At 39.0% G+C, this 20,336-nt stretch overlaps 1 pseudogene; it reads right to left on the minus strand.

Moving 5' to 3' along the window:
• Nucleotides 1-919: 919 nt before the first annotated feature.
• LOC141993242 (transmembrane 9 superfamily member 2-like) overlaps nt 920-20,336 on the minus strand; it is a 37,283-nt pseudogene continuing 17,866 nt past the window's right edge.

The following is a 20,336-nucleotide window of genomic DNA, read 5'->3' on the forward strand; positions in this document are numbered from 1 at the left end:
TGATCATACACTATGTGAAAAAAAGATTTCCTTTAATTTCACTGAACATTCCTTTGTTCTTCAAGTGTGACCAGCATGAACGTAACAACCGAGCTCGTCTCTGCGATTATTTCTTGTTCACTTCCAGATACAATTGGAGGTGTTTGTAATCTCCTTTAAAGCTCTAGCGTGGGATCTGGTTAGAAGAGAGAATGCCTCTAATCCAAAGCAGCAGTTAGGCTCCACGTGCTATTGCTCCCTACATTTGAACACTCCATAACTAGCAGTACAGCCCAGAAATAAGGGAATCATCCTTTTGGCAGCCCATTTGACAAAGTAAATAAATGAAACGTATGCTTAAGAGTGGTGACATACTTGACAAGAAACTGGACAAGTCAGCCAGAGTTGTGCTTTGTTTTTCTTAAAAAAAAGTGATATCCTTAACAAAATTCTACATTACACTAAATGCATGTTCCTTTGTACGATGATAAACGAGTTGTAAAGGTGCACAATACTATGTACAATCAGTTTTAAGTTAAAAAAAGTTTCAAATTTTTACATAGTATTTACTGGACGGTCCTATGCTTTGATGGTACAATTGCTAAGAGTAAAAAGAAAAGTAACAAAAATAACAAGAAATCTCAGCTGGAAATTATATAATGTACTATTTTAAAAAATGGTTTCATTGCATCATTCATTAGTTTCTCCAGATACAGTATTTTTAAAAAGTCATTAGAATGGATAAACATTTTCAGGGACAGTATGACTGGTGTGTAAACGTTTTCCCAAGCTGCTATTTCCATCCATATAGCCTGTATTTTGTGCCATACAGGTTGCAGTTCAGCTTTTACGTTTTAAAATAACTGCAGTAGGTTTCTCAATACAGGGTAAAAATATATCACAGCAAGGGAGATAAGATCCAAAGACACTTTGAAATTCTTCAGTCCACTTTCACAACACTGTAAATCTTACTAACAAACCAGAAGCAGGCAAAAAATCCAATCGTCCTTAAAACAAGAAGAGTGTTAAAATAGTTAGTTTATCTTCCATACATGCTCTTGGAGCAAGTCTAATAACAGGCAAATCCCAGCAGGGCAAAATATCCCATTATTCTCCAGTTACCTATCCAGAAATAAAAGTGCACTTTTTAACTTTCAACAATGGACATTTACCCTGGGCTACTAAATTATCAATTTCAAAGCTAAAAGATTTTTTAGGACTTGCTTGTATGATGTGCTCCTAAAAAATTGAACACAGTTATAAAATTACATAAATCTGTCATTAGCAGCCACATGGATACTCTAAAACAACTAGTAGTTAACTTCCTCAACTGTATGCTACACTTACAATGTATACATATGCAAAAGCCTTGTCCAGCTCAAATTATACACTGTCTTTAGGTCATACACTACTGCAAGGCCATGTGGTCTACTGCCGTGGTTTTCAAACCATGGGTCGTGACTGGAAGGGAACTGGGTCGCGGAATGGAAGGGACTGGGTCGTGGCGGCTCTGGTCAGCACCGCCAACTGGGCCGTTAAAAGTCCTGTCGGCGGTGCTGTCCCGGCTAAGGCAGGCTAGTCCCTACCCGTTCTGACACTGCACTACGCCCCGGAAGTGGCCAGCAGCAGGTCTGGCTCCTAGGCAGGGGGGCCACGGGGCTCCGCGCACTGTCCCCGCCCCAAGCACCTGTGGACGAGAGCTGCGCGGCGCTCCTTGTGTGCCTCCGTCTAGAAGCTGGACCTGCTGCTGGCTGCTTCCACGGCACAGTGCAGTCTGCGATGCCTGGACAGGCAGGAAGCCTTCCTCTGCACCCCAGCTGTGCTGCAGACTGGGAGCTGCATGAGGTAAGCCCGCACCCCAACCCCAGCTCTGATGATCATAGTGGTCCCTTCTGCTCTATAAGCAAGGGTTGAGTAGCCTGCAGAAGTTACTGAAGATTTAAGGCAGGAGTAACCATTGCATGGCAAGAAGGTGGAGAACAACATAGGGCAGAGGAAGAGACTGGCCCAGGGCCAGAGTATTTTCTGTTTTTACTGTAAAGAGCAAAGTTGCGGCTGCCTCACCCACTATCACTGTGATGGAGTGACTGGAAAGGAGGGAAGACTATGCCTCCTTTTCAGTTACTGGGGTCACGTGCAATATGTCCCAAATATCCTCCCCATTAACTCAATTGAGACTCGGGGTAAATATAATGTTTCTCTCAAATTCCTGCACGAATTTCAAAGGCAAACTTTATGAAATAAATAAGTTGCCCTTCTAACAACCTTGCATTCAAGGAGATTCAATATTAAACCTCAAAACCCCTCCAGGACATAGCTATTACTATAGGCACTTTGCACATTGGTTAACTGAGGCACAGACATTAAACTAGATGTCACAATTAACACCCTCCCAATGGTAGGAAAAATCAGTGTTAGCTAAACAAGTTTTTAAAAAGACAGCGACGTGCAACACTCTATAAAGATTCACTGCACCCTTAGGAGACATACCCAGTCCACTCCATCAGGGGCTTTTTATAAACAGCTATTGCAATAGGCACTTTGCACATTGGTTAACTGAGGCACAGATATTAACTAGTTGCCACAAGTAATACCCTGCTAACAGTAGAGAAATCAGTGCTGGCTGAACAAGTTTTTAAAAAGACAGCGACATGCTGTGTTTTACTACAACAGTCCTATAAAAGATTCACTGCACCCTTGGGAGACATACCATCAGAGGCTTTTATAAACATAACTATGGAAAATAGAACATGTTCAATATCAGCTCTATTATTCACCATCACAAGGCAAATCAATGAAAGGGAATCTCAGGTTCTTTGTTAGACTATTTTACCTTATACATATTTATTGAATTAGCTTTTCTGTCTTTCTACCCACTTGCTGACCAGACTTTCGCAAGTGATAAATGAGGAGCCTTTCTTCAGATGCTTCCTATTATACACCTGCTAGTTCTTGTGATACTTCATTTTGCCACGTATATTTCTAGTAAAGGGCTTTTTGACAGCCTACTATTAGGTGCTGTAGATTACCCTTTTCCTCCAGATTTACAGTTATCATAGTCCGAAACAGTGGGTTTGATAGGAACTCATACACCAACCACAAAAGGAATTTACATCACTAAGGCTTGACATCACTAAAGCTATGTCTACACTATGCACTTTTTAGCAACACAGCTGTGCTGCTAAAAGGCACACAGTGTAGCCACTCTTTGTCAGCAGGAGAGAGCTCTCCCACAGACAAAAAATAAATCCACCCCCAATGAGACACGGTAGCTTCACACCGGTGCTTTTTGGTGGTAAAAGTTTTGTCATTTGGGGGTGTGTGTGTTTTTTTCACACCCCTGAACAACAAAAAGTTTTACTGACAAAAGTGCAGTGTAGACAAAGTCTATGTCTATTTTATAGTTGATTCTCTCACTCCTTCCCATTGTGTCCAATATGCCTGTATTTGCATTGTTACAACCTCTCCTCCCCTAGCTCGTAGCTTCTTTCAGTGTTTCTCTGTATCCCACCTTCTTATGTTTGTAAGATAGAAGGCTCAAAGCAGGCTGTGTCTCTTAAAAACCTCCTCCTTAGACCTTGTCTACACCACAAAGTTTTGTTGGCAAAAGTTGCCTTTTACTGACAAAACAGGCGAGGAGTACACACACAATGCTACTTTTGGCGGAAAACTCTGCTGTTTTGCTGACAAAATAAAACCATCTCAAGGAGAGGCATAAAGCTTTTTGTGGGAAAGTTAAAGTGACAACGCGTCAGTGTAGCCACTGCTGTTTGTCGACATAACTGGCTTCCACCGGTATCCCACAATGCCTGCCCTGACCGCTCTGCTCACTGTTTTGATCACTAGTCTGCTGCCCTGCAGGCATGTGCTCGCCCCCTTTTAAAGCTCTGAGAAGTGTCTGACAGCTGAGCCTGCTGCTCTGTTTGGGGAACAAAGAGCAAATCGTTAAGGTGGAATGCTCCTGTTGTGCCCTGCGCTAGGAACACAGCGCCAGGCAGACTGCTGCTGCGGGGAGTGGGGAGCAGGAGGGGACAACTGATGTGCTTTCACATTCCTCAGCAGGGAGCGCTCACAGAGCAACTCAGGATGCCGCTCCTGGCAGCCAAGGCGGCTGTGGGAGAACTCGGAGGGAACTCACAGAGCCACAGGCTGGCAGAGCGGGCTGCTTCGGGACAGACTGCTGTGCGGAGCAGAGCCAGGGGGGTGTCCCCCTTGCCCTGCCACAGGATAGGTCGGTCAGCCTGCTGTCTTCCCCGCCCCAGACACACCACTCTCCTCTCCCTCCCCCCACACATACTTTAGTTGAAAAAGTGGCTGACAATCTACTAGGATGCCCCTGGAAGGATGGAATTGAGAACCCTGCATCATGTGACGCTGTACCTGCCCCATGAGACATTGCAAACCCTTCCCAAAGCACCCTGCGGCCAGTTGCACAGTGGGATAGTTACCCACAGTGCACTGCTCTCTGTGTTGATTCAAGAGCTGCTGGTGTGGATGCACTCCACCGACACAAGGAGCATAGTGTGGACATGCAACAGCAGTTTTAATTAAAGCGGCATAACTTTTGCTGGCAAAAGTTTGTCGGGTAGACTAGGTCTTATTGAAGTGCTGTTTTTCCTGTATGTTTCACATATTAGGTATCTTAAAATAAACCAGCTTTCCTGTAATAGAAATTCAATATTTTAAAGAGAAAGCGCTCAAATTTTAGCACAAGGTTTAAGATTTTTCCACTGCAGTTCTATGAACATGCAATTGCAAGTATGTACAAGCTTACTACAGAAATAGACTCTATATAAACACACCCGCGCACTGACCCTTGTTACTCTGGACCTTCCCTGCGTGCCACTTTCCCCTCAAAGGAGGACTTCATTCAAAATACAAAATTATCAAAGCCATTCCCAGTGAACAAGGACTATTTAATCTATAATCAGGTTTTTCTCATATACATTGATGGAATCACTTGCCAACTTCCCTCCCCAAAATCTGCTCAACAAATCAAAGAGAAAATATTCTTTCTTGGAGATTTTGCCAATTTAGATAGTAGAAGACTACCAGATTTACTATGATATTAGCCACTAAATCTGAGATGCGTACTAGTAAATGCATAAAATGGAGGCAAGTGCCAGATACCACCTGTCACCTGTCAGATGCGGCTCTTAGACATAAAACTGCTAGACACCTCATTTGGATTTTGTCCAGTAGCCTATATAATTACTTTCATCGTCAATACACAAAATCTCCCCTACCAATATTATAATGGCGCATCTGTAGTTAAGAGTTCAGTCACCGTTTCCATTATAAACCCCAGCACGCACCGTAATTCCTCCATCCAAACAAAAATTTCTTAAGGATTTTGAATGTGAATGGTTGTACTGAAAAGACTTCACAGGTGATATAACTCTGTGGATTCCATTATTTGACTAATAAATAGTCCCTGGTTGATCGCTATCAAGTCTGCTGCAAACCTCAAAGATGAGAGTAGTCTGAAAGGAGCTACCGTGGTCTCCCTTTAAGCATCCTTGCTTGCAGATTTATGATGAGTGAATTATAGCGAATCAGTTGAAAAATTCAGTGAAGCAATCTTTTATATATTCCCAAGGGTTTTTTAAACCTGTAGGTTAAACATTTATCTGACAGACTAACAGCTCCCGTGGCTGAGTTCAGCACATTGCTTGTTTTCAGTAGTTTGATATTACACAGTTAATTTAAGATTACACAAAGCCAACATTACCTGACAGTTGGATTAAATTATTGTTCACGAGTAAACCCTATGTTTGCAGAGCTCCTATAACTCACTTAAAAACCTCTCATAAAAGCTGCCTACTTCTTCCAGGTTCCAACAACAAGACCACCTCTGAGGAAGGGAGTATTTCTTCCTCAACCTGGTTCACAGCTTTATCGCTATCTGAAAGGCTGTCACTTGACTTTTCTATTCTGCTTGTAAAGTCATTTATTTTCTATTGCCTTTGCAAACTTTTTAAATAAACTAACGTATTTCACTTCAACCCTGTATTGTGAAGGCCACTGCACTAAGTTGCTGTGTATGAATGACTGACTGAGCAGAGTGGGCCTAATTCTTCCCTGTCCGGCACCTGGTGTAGGAATTTACAGAAGTGATAAATGGGTATAAAATGTTAGAATTGCTTACGTGGGACACCATCCTAATCCGTGATATTTGGCACTGACCAACCAGTTAAGAATAAAATACAAACCAAGTAATACCTGGGTGAGGTGAATACAAGTAAAGGAAACAGTTATTTTAAAGGTTTCAAAGTAGCAGCCGTGTTAGTCTGTATTCACAAAAAGAAAAGGAGGACTTGTGGCACCTTAGAGACTAACCAATTTATTTGAGCATAAGCTTTCGTGAGCTACAGCTCACTTCATTGGATGCATTCAGTGGCTATTTTAAAGGCTGCAGCTATAGCTATATCATTTACTTCAATATGATGGACAAGAAGGCTGGGATATTCAGAGGCTCCCAAAGGAGTTAGGCGCCTGACTGCCATTGTTCGAAATGTTATCAGTTAGCGTGGCACACTGGTGAGACACTGATGCCAGACAAGTCAAGGCTGGCATTTTCAGATTCTCTTTCCTCTGAGCACCTCTCTCATGAAAGCCAGTCTTGAAATACAAGCACACAGCTGATACAGTTTCTCTCAACTGAAATCTTGCCTCGATTGCCAACCTTTGTTGCTTTACTTAAAATAGCATTCCAATAAACATCTGAACCAGCTTGTTAAACAGGACACCCTTTCCTGCAGAGGGGACACTATTAGATTTCTAATCAGCTTACTAAAATTGATACCAGGCATGTGTACTTATAACAGGATGCCCAATTCAAAAACATGTCTATGTTTACCAAAAAAACAACAAGGATATTTGTTCATAAGTGGTCTAATTTGTTACCATTCAAAGCTACTTCAGTTTCTTTCACAAAGCATGGTCAAAAGGAAATCAGAATTTTCTGAAAGAATCTGTACAGTCTACTGATTCAAGTTACATATTCATATGACTGGCTATTTAGTTATCAGAGTGCAAGAAGGCTTTCAATCTCAAGTGAAATATCAGATGGAACACAGAACAGGAAAACCCACAAACTCTTCTCATTGTGGATTCTATTCACTGTGGATGTTAATCAGTTTATTCCAATAAACATCACTGATTCAGAGAGGAAATATAATTTACAGTACTCTCTGAAAAATTTTCTGTTATCACTCTACTATTATTCCACAATAGGGATAGGGATACAACTTTGATATACACTTCTCTTTGCCCCATAATATCGTGAAAAATCCAAATCCCTACATACACTCCCCTGACACCCCTGTAAGGACTTGATTTGTTCTAGAATCAAGCATTACCACTGCAGCTTTTTATATTTTTTATTTTAGTTTAAGTGATCCCAAGCTGCCTGCAAACTTACAAAGATATGAATATGGATTTGGGTGGACATGCATTTAAGAAATTACTTTTTTTTTGGTAGAGCTATCTTCAAACGGATGTCCTTCACAATTACTTTAAGATTCTAACTTTCCGTGATAAGCCCTTAGAGCTCATCCATAGAAATGAAAGCATCAGCTCACTGCAAACCATTATGTATCTTCTATCTGATTCTACAGAAGTGTAAATGTAAGCTTGTTTTTTATGATAGTTATTTAAAATTCATGAAACTGATAGTCAAGATGTTACTGAATGTCTCAAGTAACATCCCTACCCCAAGAGGCAAAATATGACCAATATACCAGAAAGAGCTGACAATTCAGCTCGCTTGATTTTTTGTCCTCGGCTTCTGAATACTTTACGCAGTAATACATAATAGCACTTAGCAACAGTTTTCTTTTGGTGTATTTGGAAAGAATACCATGAGCTAACATTTAACTGGGGAACACCAAGTTATTAGTAAACAATTTCTTTAATTTCACTTCAATATTAAAAACAGAATTACTGCACCAAATAATGCCAAAACACTTCAAAGCAGACTGTCCTATTCCACCTCAGCTTTTCCAACTTTACTGTTTAATGAAGAAAAAACATTCAGAGCACGAACAGAATGTAAGAAAGCAAATAGAGCACTCTGCACTTGGCTGATACTTTTTATATACCTTAAAAGCTTTTTGTATCATACTGGTTTCAATCACTACACAGTGGTGGGTGCTTCAGAATCTCAGATTCTAAACACGGTCTACCCAGAAGATCAAAACTCAGTTTTGAACATGGCATTAACTCACAAGTGAAAGTGATGTTCAAAAATAGAGGACACTGTAAACCAACATGCTTTGACTAAACACAACCATTTTTTGTCCCCAAGCATAAAATCCATGTAATCATAACTATCACCAGTTAAAATAGTGTCTGTTTTGATGTACACAATAATTGTTAGATTTGGCCAGGTTGATTATATATTGGTGACAGTCATTGTTTTAAATATTCACAAGTATTTGTTCAGCTTCAGCATTCAGCTCCTACTTGGCTATTCACTGTGATTTCTTTTGTGGAGATCAAAATATCACACTATGTTGCCATATATGAGCTGTTAATGATGACTTTTACATTGGATTTCAGCTACTGTGATTTAAAAATATAGTAAAACAAGATACCTATTGCTGACATAACTGGAATAGGTCAAGGTCCCACTCCTTCAAATAGTTATGCACGTGAGCAGATGTACTCACATGAGTAATTCATTAACTCATGTCAGTAACTTTACCCACATTCAGAAGTGTTGGCAGGATTGGGCCCTTCTTACAGTTTAATTTACAAATTGGATGCTACTAAGGAAAAGTAATGATAAAGCAAACAAAACTCCTATAACCTTGGTTGGATTGTCTTGGTATAGTAGTCTACTATCCACCCAAAGCACAGATTGTTAAACTAATTAGAGAGGATAAACTAACATTCTGTTTTGAATGTTATCAACGACTCAACTCTGAATTGCTAATTCATGGGAAATTACCATGTACAGAATTTAGAAAACAGTCACTTCCTAAAATAATATGACTGCACAGTGATTTCTTCATGAAATGGTTATAGAAAGCAGTGCCACTATTAATGTGGTTTATAAAAGTTAACACATGAAAACAACAGAATTACATATTATTGTACTTTTTCAGGTATCCCCATCAACGACTCCAGGATCAACACATCTGAAGCTCCTAGTACCATTTCAGCAGCTGCCATGGCAACTTAAATCATCATTTTATAGGTGAAAAGAATATTTTTAATTCTATCAATTTACGTCTCCTAAATTGAAATTGGCAGAGTAGCAACTAACCTATACACACATTAACATATTGCTTTAATTTAAAAATAATTAAAACATTTTTAACTATAGATTTCTTTTTTGTAAATTACAGAGGACATCTGGAGCTTCTCTGTTTTGCCAGGATTTAAGCAGCGGTTTAACTGGCAACATGCCACATTCCATGTTTGCTTTCTAATAATTTAAAATTGGAAGAATTAAATCCTTCTCAATTGCAATTTTAAGAGACTCCAAACTGCAGATACAATCCACAGTCTTTCCCCTACCCCCAATGAAAAGGGAAGAAGAGACAGACTTCAGCAGGGTGTAAATAATGAGAAAGAAGAAACATAGCAAATACATGGCAGCTAACATCATTAAACATAACGTACACAGAGTATTTGGCTCACTTTGCTCAGAAACGCATACACTAATGCTCCTTGCTAAAGGAGGCACAGCAGGCACAGTGCTGTTTTGTTACCTCAGGTGGTTATTCTACCAGTTTCAGATATAAAAAAGATCAGGCCCTCTTCCCCTCTCAGCTGCAGGGCTTAAATAGTAAGAAAAAGAAAAAAACCCACCAACTTTTACAATGTCCAGGAAAATACAAAAGAAAAACTGCCTAGAGACAGTTGCATGCAATTTGGCCATATATACCAAGTCCTACCTCAGTGCAAAAGACTGGACTAAATGACCTATCAAGCTCCCTTCCACTCCTACATTTCTAGAATTCTAGATCTATGTTAAGCAAATATAAATATTTGCAGTGGTTTTCAATAAGCAGGTAGAAGTCTTTTAGAGGTAGCAATGAGTTATCTGTCAGTGTCTTGTAGCTCATCAATAACAGGATACTACAAATTAACATCACTAGTCACAGTTTAAAATAACCCTCTATATACACAAGGCATTTTCCCAATAATTCTACCAGTCTCGTGCTTGATGATTTAAAGTGAAATGGCACATGTAAGATAGGACTGTGTGAACTCCACATCTTGCAGCACCAAGATAATGAAAGAGAATTAGAAAGATGTGAGCCTAAGCATGAACAAGATGCAATTTTCTGCAAACAAAACAAGTTCAAAAAAAGATCTTTTCCTCTTCAGTATGAAACTTTCTGGGCCAAATTTTCAGGTCAGGCCCCAAAATTACTCTGGGAGCCACTTGCTTATGAATGTTAGGGTAATTCTGTAGTAGATGCCCAGTTTGCATGAGTAATTTCAGAGGCCACATGTCATAAATATAAAAGGAAGGGTAAACACCTTTAAAATCCCTCCTGGCCAGAGGAAAAACCCTTTCACCTGTAAAGGGTTAAGAAGCTAGGATAACCTCGCTGGCACCTGACCACAATGACCAATGAGGAGACAAGATACTTTCAAAGCTGGAGGGGGGGAGAAACAAAGGGTCTGGGTCTGTCTGTGTGATGCTTTTGCCGCGGACAGAACAGGAATGGAGTCTTAGAACTTAGTAAGTAATCTAGCTAGATATGCGTTAGATTCTGTTTGTTTAAATGGCTGAGAAAATAAGCTGTGCTGAACGGAATGGATATTCCTGTTTTTGTGTCTTTTTGTAACTTAAGGTTTTGCCTAGAGGGATTCTCTATGTTTTGAATCTAATTACCCTGTAAGGTATTTACCACCCTGATTTTACAGAGGTGATTCTTTTTTACTTTTTCTTCTATTAAAATTCTTCTTTTAAGAAACTGAATGCTTTCTTCATTGTTCTTAAGATCCAAGGGTTTGGGTCTGTGGTCACCTATGCAAATTGGTGAGGATTTTTATCAAACCTTCTCCAGAAAAAAGGGGGTAAGATTTGGGAGGATTTGGGGGGGAAAGACATTTCCAGACAAACTCTTTCCTAATAATAATACTGGAGTTAGACGTTTGATGGTGGCAGCGAAAGTCCAAGGGCAAAAGGTAAAATGGTTTGTACTTTGGGGAAGTTTTAACCTAAGCTGGTAAAAGTAAGCTTAGGAGGTTTTCATGCAGATCCCCACATCTGTACCCTAGCGTTCAGAGTGGGGAAGGAACCTTGATACCACATTTCAAAGTATGGCTCTCTGTTTGGAAGTCTACGGCGTGTGAAGTTTTATCCCCCTGAATGTTCCTCTTGTTAAAATGGTGGCAACTCCTACCTGGCATCTCATTCTCCATTCATCACCATTTGCCTTTTCACAACTTTTCTTCAGGTTTCCTCAGAATAAAATTACAGAGGTCTTAATCATAGATCCAAGGATGGTAGCAGATCCAAAGTGAGCAAGCAAAAGTTCCTTCTCTCCAACAGCATTGAAGTTACCCTAGTAAGTAGCCAGGCTCCAAATCCACTTCTCTCCACAATTAGCATATGGCAAGCAACAAATAACAATGAGCTCAGATGAACTAATCTCGGCAAACATAGTGACACTAGAGAAGGTGGGGCAGGGCAGCAGCAGAGAAGAGACCGGTGATGTAAGCAACCCTGAGCAGCCAAAATATTTATTTTTAAATTTTTTACTTATGAACTGAATGTAAATGAGGATCTGCCAAGAAGAGATGGGGGAATCTAAGAAAGGACTTTTATTAGCCTATCTCTTGCTCCCAAGAATCTCCCCAGATTTGTGGCTTTAAAAAAAAAATAATTGTGTGTGTCTCGAAATGGTGACGCATGACAAATGAGATGCTGAGTCTTCTCTTCTCTGTAGATATATATATGCATGCTGTGTTATTATAAGACCCCATCACTGCAGTACCTGAGCACCTCATAATCTTTAATGTGTTTATCCTCAAACATAATTGTGAGGTAGAAAAGCGTTCTCTCCATATTACAGAGAGGGAACTGAGGCACAGAGACTTCGGGCTTGTCTACACTAATGGCTAAACTAAGCACTGCTGCAATCGATTTAGTGGGTCTGGTGAAGACCTGCTAAGTTGGTGGGAGAGCGTCTCCTGTCGACACAGCGCGGTCTAGAAACTTCTGTAAGTCATTATTTTGACTTCGGTTACGAAACTTACATAACTGAGGTCAATTTACAGCTTTAGTGTAGATTGGCCCATAGTAAATTGTCCAAGGAAGTCTGTGGCACAGCTGGGAATAGAACCCAGGTCTCTGAAGTCCTAGACTTGCAACCTAACCACTGAGCCATCCTGCCTTTCTAAATTCTGAAAGTTACAGCCACAGTCACAAGAGGCCAGATTTAGACCCTTCTCTTGAACAAATGAGGAAGCCTGAAGTGAATAGCCACCTAGAAGTCTCCATAGCAAGCACCCATTGAACATCAGTGCAGAAGGAGGTTTCTTGGATTCACCAAGTGCTTGCTGACTCACTGCAGTACTAAAGACCTTTCTGCTGAACCTGGACCTCACAAACCCTAGCCTTTTCTGTGGGGCTGGGGAAAAGAGCTGATGGTGTGATCAATAAAATTCACACATTCTTCATTTTTCATACTCTACCAGAAAGCTAATGTCTGATTCTGGAAAAAATCCTGTTCCTCACATTATGCTCCAAGTTTAATTACATCAGAAGATATGAGAAAAGTACATTCTAGTAGACCACAGTCCTGCCTGCATCTCAACAGTACAACACTGGAAGTGTCCTCACACTGTCTGTTTAACAACGTGCTGCAGTACCCCACTTGCTTCATTTCAATAGGTTCAGAACTCCCAAGACGTGTAACTCCTATCCAAACTTTATTTTTTTGGTCAGTGGAGGGCAAGTTTTGTTCAACACTTTCCTAACCCCTCTTTTCTTCTTTGCATCTGCAAGTTACGCAACATCGCATCTGCTTTACCATCTGGCATTTCAAGTGTCTGACTGCTCTAGGTATTCGGTTTCTATCACATACTCAATACCAGTTCACTACCATGTGAATATTTGGACATCTTGCATTCATTATCAAGTTAAATAAATTGAAAATAAAAATTTCCAGTCCCTATACACTGCGTGTAACATTTGCAGTTTAAAACCTTTACGTTTAGTAATAGTTATATTTAGCATTTAGATCACTTTACATTTTCAAAACCTTTTACAAATATTATTTGTAGTAAGGATTAATTAGATAAGTGTTAGCCCCATTTTACACACTGTGAACACACATCAAGATGTTGAGTGACTTGCAACAGTTAGTGTCAGAGTGTCAGGATTAAATCTTCCAGTCCCACATTCATCCTTCTAGCAAAGGCCATTCTCTGTTTTAGTCTCCGTTTCTTACCTTTCATTTACATTCATTGTGTGTGTGTGTGTGTGTGTGTGTGTGTGTGTGTGTGTGTGTGTGTGTGTGTGTGTGTGTGTGTGTGTGTGAGATCAGCAGTCAGCATTCCTTTCATTTTGTGACTTCCTAAGTAATTTCCAATATAAAAGCTTTTCTGTCAACGACACTTTGAAAATGTAAATCTATAATGTTCTTAGGTCACTGTTACACTACCATGCAATAATCAAGGAAACTCAACAAGTTAGAAAAGAATCGCTGCAAATTAGATTGTAGATCTTCAAGTCAAGAACAATAAGTTATCTGTACTGTTATGTCACTAGCGTGCATATTTTTGGGTGCTGTAAAGTGAGTGAATAATGGTAGCAGCAGACTCAAACCATATTTAATATCAAAATTGCTGGTTTCTTCCAAGCAAGTGTTTCTCAACTTGACTCTGGCTAGAATGATCAGAAAACAGCAACCCTGAAACCACTGCATTGAATTTCACTGATAATGCAGCACTTACATGTAAAAAGGAAAAATATCAAAACCATGATCCTAGTATACCCAAAGTATAAAATGGTACTAGCAGTTCCCGTTATTTGGAGTTCAGAGAAGAAGTAATGAACCGCATAGATAAAAAGATAAACAGCTGTAAAGCTGCTCATTAAGAATGATCTCCACTACCAATGATAATCCTGAAAGAAATAATAAACCATTTCAGGAAAAAATTCAAGTACAAAATTAAAACTGCACTTTTATCATTTCAGAGCAAAGCATTATTTACAAGTCTATGAAAGATTAAATTAATTCTTGGCATATTTTTATACTCATACTCTTGCTTAAACTCCTTTTTATTAAAATTATGCTATTTCTTTCTCAAAATGAATTCTGTCAGGATGTTTAAACTATGAATGTGAAATTCTGTTATCCACGATCAAGACTTTATTTAGGGTTTTTCTGGTAACTGTAGAAACTGGGGAACCACAGCAAATGTCTCTTCAGTCTACAAAGTCTCAGGAGAACGTGCTGGGGACTAAATTGTAATTTTTTGTTTTGTTTTTTAGATTTTAAAAAGTTGCAGAATTATACATTTTCACAAGAAAACTAAGCTTGTATTTACATAGGGCAATGTGTTAGCAAGTAACTATTAATTTATTAAAACAATAATTTTACAGGCATGTAGCAGCTCTCATCCTCAAGGATCCCAAAGCACCTTGCAAATATGGTGCAAATATCCACCACAGAGATGTAGCCACAAGAGGCAACACGGTAGTAGTTTAACAGCACAGCACAACTAGAGTACTCAAAAATGGAAATGAACACAGTATGGCTGAGGACCAAATCTTCAACAGACTGCAAAGACTGCCAACATACACACCCCTTGATGAAGGAAGGGACAGGTGCATACCTATGTTAGGTGGCAAACAAAGTTAAGCAAATTTGGTACTGAAGCTGCAGTATAACTAAGTTATGCTATGGCCAGTGTATCTGAAACCTCAACTCATGATTTACAGGGAATATTCACTAATGGGACTTCATTCTTTTACTGTTATTTTAAATACATATAGTTGAGAATTTGCAAGTGTCAAATTTTTTGCGAAAGTGTTAGTGAAATCAGATCCAAAGCTTTCTTTAAACCACAATAATTATTTTGTTGGCGATTGCTAGAAAATTTTTAAAATAGCCCCTTTCAGTAGGGACAAAATTACTGAAACCATACACTACAAAATACCTCATCCACAGTCAATTCGAAAACAACATCTCTCCCCCTTTATAAAGCCTCCAAAGTTGAGCACTGACATGTTATGCCCAACAGTTGCCTTAAGTCAAGCTGTTTATAACATTAAAAAGTATACCTCTGCCAGACCAGCTGGAGTGTTGTTTCCTGTTTTGTGGCTCCTCTACCATTCCAGTACCATTCCAGTGTGTAAAATGAGAGCTTGCACTGCTAGCTGCAGTTGCAGTGACAAGGCAGAAATTGCCTTTTTTTTAAATTTAACTTGTATATTTTACAAAACATAGGGCAATAACATAACCAGGACAAAGGTACATACAATCGATATACAGAATCCTGACAATACACCCACATAGTCTACAGTGTCCAGCATTTTGCAGAGGTGGCCCTGCATAGGCATCCTTGCAAACTTCACTCTGACATATCCCAGCTAGCTATGCATTGTGCTCTCATGATATAGGCATCAAAATAGTATGTTCATTTACCTCTGCACATAGATGGAAATAGCATAGCAAAACTGTAGCCTCAGAACACATAATAAGAAGAATTATAAATACTAAGAACGGGAAACCAAACATGTTGTATATTTGATGGGACCTAAACACACACAAAAGAAATCTGTGTCAAATTAGTTTTCACTCTTTTTGTTATATACCCAAGAACTAAGCTCATCCGAAAACAGAACAGTCTTTGTCTGCATTGTTGACATACTTCTACAAATCTTCAGCCTGTACCTGCTATACCTCTACCTTCATGTGTAAATACGCTGCTTACACAATTTCATTGTTAAAGTCAGGGGAGGGACAACTCAAAGCTGTAGCATAGTTTTGTAAAACAATTAGACCCTGACTACGTAGGCCAGGGAAATCATTCGTTTCCCCTCACCTTTCTGTCAAGGACTGCTCTCACTAGAAAAGTACTATCATGATTTCAAATCTCAGGGCCTTCTGAGCCCTACTGCTCCATTGGCTCTCTCTTGTGCCTCTCTCCAGCTTGACATCTGCCTCCTTCACATTGCTGCAATTAGTCTTCCACCTGTCTATTTCACCATGCTACACCTTCTAACAGTTGCTCCTCCACTCCCAGAGTTCTATCCCTAGACAAATCAATCTTACTCCAGTCCAAGGGTCATTGAAACACTTGACCATGCAAAAATGCACCCTTGCCTCCCAAGTGTATAAATATTATCTTGTTTATGAGATGAGGGAGGAAGAATTCACTCATATGTAATAATTAGAAGGCTGCAACTACTACAGTTTAAGAGATCTGAGAAAAAGGGAATACTGGCAAACACCTAATGTCTCCCTCCTGAATTTTTGCTCATTCTGCCTGTAATGGTGTTTAGTATTTTTAACTATATAACTAGACAGGCCAATATCAAGGTGTGTGTTTGAAAGTTGCCTACATTTTTCAAACGTGTCTCATCTTGCCACAATCAAGACCCCGGTTGAGGACTACTGGTGAAAGGTGAATAAATGCCCCACAGTATATTTTACTCTCTCTATATTTAAACCTTGCTATTTTATTCCTGTAGATATCAGGATATGGAGTGTACATCGGACCACAATAATCTAGCATATTAGGCATTTTTCATATGACAATCAAATGCTAAGTTTAACATTTGGGTTATGTCTGTACTATGAATAGCTACACTGGTCAAATACTTTTATGCAAAACTAAAACAAACTGCATTTTAATCATGTTCCTGAATTTTTTTGCAGCCCTGTGAAATCCAAGGTCTTGGCCTGATTCAGAAACACAGTTGAAAACAGTTTTGTCCTCCTGATCATGCAAGACCACCACAGTGCTTTAACTGTGTCAAGGGTCTATCAAATTTTAATAGAGTCCTGCAACACATTAAGGCCCATTATACCACGAAAAACTAATGTATAAGGCCAATTATGATAACGCTCTCACATTAGTGCTTCTCTTTTGATCTTCCTGGTTCCAGGCAAAATGCAAAATAAATGTATTGTCTTAAAGTTCTCAATAAAGGCAAGAAGTTTGATTTTTAAATGTATATATTATATGCTTAGATTCTGAAGAATTCTGAAAAGTCTTCAGCAAGACCATCAATCCTAGGAATTTGTGGATTTTTCTGACTCCACTGTTTGGGAATCTCCATGTACATGTCCATTTTTTGGTTTGTTATACCAAGCTTGAGCTGACAGCCCCGCCTGCCTATCAAGTAAAGATACAATCCTCACCAAATACTGTTTAGAATGGAAAAAAGCTGAATAAAAATACAACCAAATGGCAAGATGCCACCCATGATGATACCAGGCAACAGCTTTGTGAAAAACGACTGCTCCAGGATCTGACAAGGAATCTGGTTTGTACGAACTGGGTGTTCAATAGGCTTTGAGAGAAATTAATACAATTTAAAAAAGACAAATACCTTGTAACTATGTTATTTACAGTTAAGATATGAAAGTGTTAAAGGAATCAAAGACACTTAAGATGATTTTTTCCTAATATCAACTCCTAAGAACTTGACATTTTTAACTCTCCCATTATATTCATCCATAAACAGTGCCACACGCCACTGAGCTAAATCACATCTCTAAAGATTACAGACTAGTGCACAAACCAACAAACAGTGATTTTTAGACACTCCATTTCAGTGGTGACCTAGCAAATTTCAACATGCAGGAGGGAGAGGTCTTTATTTAGTTTTTCATGGAATCACTGATTTTCTTCTAGATGTGTTAACAATTCAGAGGACTGTAGCTCACAAACTGCGTAGGCAAGAGGAATGTCAATAAGTTTGTGTTCTTAAAAGAGAGACTCCAAATGGCCAGAAAAATATTTTGAAAATCATTTTGTATTCTTGTCTACCGTACAAAAATCAGAAGTTGAAGAACAGTTCATTTCAGAATGAACAGCCATATGCATCTTAGCCAAATTTTGGTGTTTTGATGTTGACAGCTAACACACTAACTCCGCATGAATAAATAATAAATACTTGATGTTAGAACAGAAAAGTATTATACTGAGTGGCAGATAAGACACACTTAAACAATGCACTCAAAAACTGCCTTTTCTTTTAATCCAAAATATGCACCAATAAAGGTTAATGGGACAGAAATTCCAAATCACATTGCCAGGATAAAAAGAAAAAAGAAAAGGAGTACTTGTGGCACCTTAGAGACTAACCAGTTTATTTGAGCATGAGCTTTCGTGAGCTACAGCTCACTTCATCGGATGCAGGATAGCAACAGTGTGCCAAGGCGGATGGCAGCTGATGATCCCTTCACCCACAGAATAAGATTCATAATGAAGAAATCAGCAAAGACAATTCTGGGGAAAAAATAAAACCAGAATTTTCTCACTAGCAGCATAAAATCAGAAGAGAATTAAATATTTTTAGGTGGTTCATAAAACTAAAGGTTTATGAACATTCACTTGTAGTCTATTTCATTCTCTATTTATGCAATATTGTTTCCCCACTAATTCATAAAAAGTGGTAATTATTATAAGGCTCTTGTGACAGCTAATTGTCTCTAATCTTTAGAGGTCTTTTAGCAAACACTCTCTTGACTGTACTGTACATTTCCAGCCCTTTCTTTCCCATCACAGCTCATTGTCTATTAATGTTTTTAAATAGCTCTTTTCTAATGACCATGTTCCTTCTACCAAATTCATTCAGTGCTGGCAAAACCCCACTGTTCAAGATACCACAAACCATATCAGAGTGAACGCGGTAAGAGGGCTACCATGGGCTAATCTTAGGAAGAGTTTATTGTTACAAGCTAATCTCTCTTCAGCCATGGAACACAATACATAAAAAACAAACACCCCCCTCCCAAAAAAAAAACCCACCATATCTTTGTACTATTTTAAGAAATTCACAGTTTCAGAAGGAGCTATGTTAGTGAAGCGTTATTTCTTCAGTTTAATCAGTGGGATACCTTCCATTTTAAGTCCTCTTCTCGACAGTCTTCTTGCACTTTTAGTGTAGAAGTATGTCACAAAGCAAACAACTTCCCCACCACATTATATTCTCCTAAACCCTCCCTTCAAAAGAAAAAAAAAGAAAAAAAAAAGTACACCACAACAAAAAGTTTTTAAAAAGACTTCCAAACTTTTATTTTGGAAATTAACAAAATCTAAGTCATGATCTCCTGCACCCTCTCCACCTGCTTTCTGAAAATCCTTTCAACAAATGAGACTGAAACCCAGTTTTAATTATTTGAGAGAAGTGAGTAAGATTTCAAACATGTTCCATCCTTTAGTAAAGCAATAAAATACATTGCTAGGGAACATCATCTGGGAACCTGCAAGGATTCCCACCACCCAGGGTACAAGAGAAGCATCAATCTCAGGAAGGGTCACTGCCAAATGAACCACTCACTGGGACTCATTATGGAAGAATTCTTGAAGCAGAATTTACACTAGTCTCAGAGGAAGCTACACATTCGACTGTATTGAACAACCTTATGTAAAACGAAAGCAGTGGGCAAGCCATTGTACAAATGGCTCCCAGATACTTCTGAAAGTAACATCCTAAAAATGTGTAATCAAATGCAGTTAAAGCAAACCCTGCATGGTCTATTTTAGATCTTGTCCATGTCAGTAATCCAATCTCTGCTTCTCCCCTTCCCAGGATTCAAAAAAGAACTAGATAAATTCATGGAAGACAGGTCCATCAATGGCTATTAGCCAGGATGGGCAGCAATGGTGTCCCTAGCCTCTGTTTGCCAGAAGCTGGGAATGAGCGACAGGCAATGTATCACTTGATGATTATCTGTTCTGTTCATTCCCGCTGGGGCACCTGGCAATTGGCCACTGTTGGAAGACAGGATACTGGGCTAAATGGACCTTTTGCCTGAACTAGTATGGCTGTTCTTATGTTATAGTCTTATTTTAGACATAAAAATAATTTTGTTTAAAATACCAATGTCCCTATTACATAGTTTCACCAGAAGAACATTCCAATATGTTCAAAATACAAAGACAAGATAAAGTATTTTAGCACATTAGTAAGGAACTAAACTTACAATCTAAGATCTAACCCTATTTCCCCTATACTAAGGGTGAATAGTGTGACAGACTTCAATGGGGGTAGGATCTAGCCCTGATTTATAAAGGTGCTCTAGACAGAAGAGCCTTTCCAAAAAGCCACCATAATAAGCCACGCATTCACAATGAAATATAGTCCCTACTAATGTTAACACGAGTATCTAGAAAATAATCAATGCTGTAGTCTAAGAGCAGTT

The sequence above is a fragment of the Natator depressus genome, chromosome 9, assembly GCF_965152275.1.
Source record: "Natator depressus isolate rNatDep1 chromosome 9, rNatDep2.hap1, whole genome shotgun sequence".
NCBI lineage: Eukaryota > Metazoa > Chordata > Testudines > Cheloniidae > Natator > Natator depressus.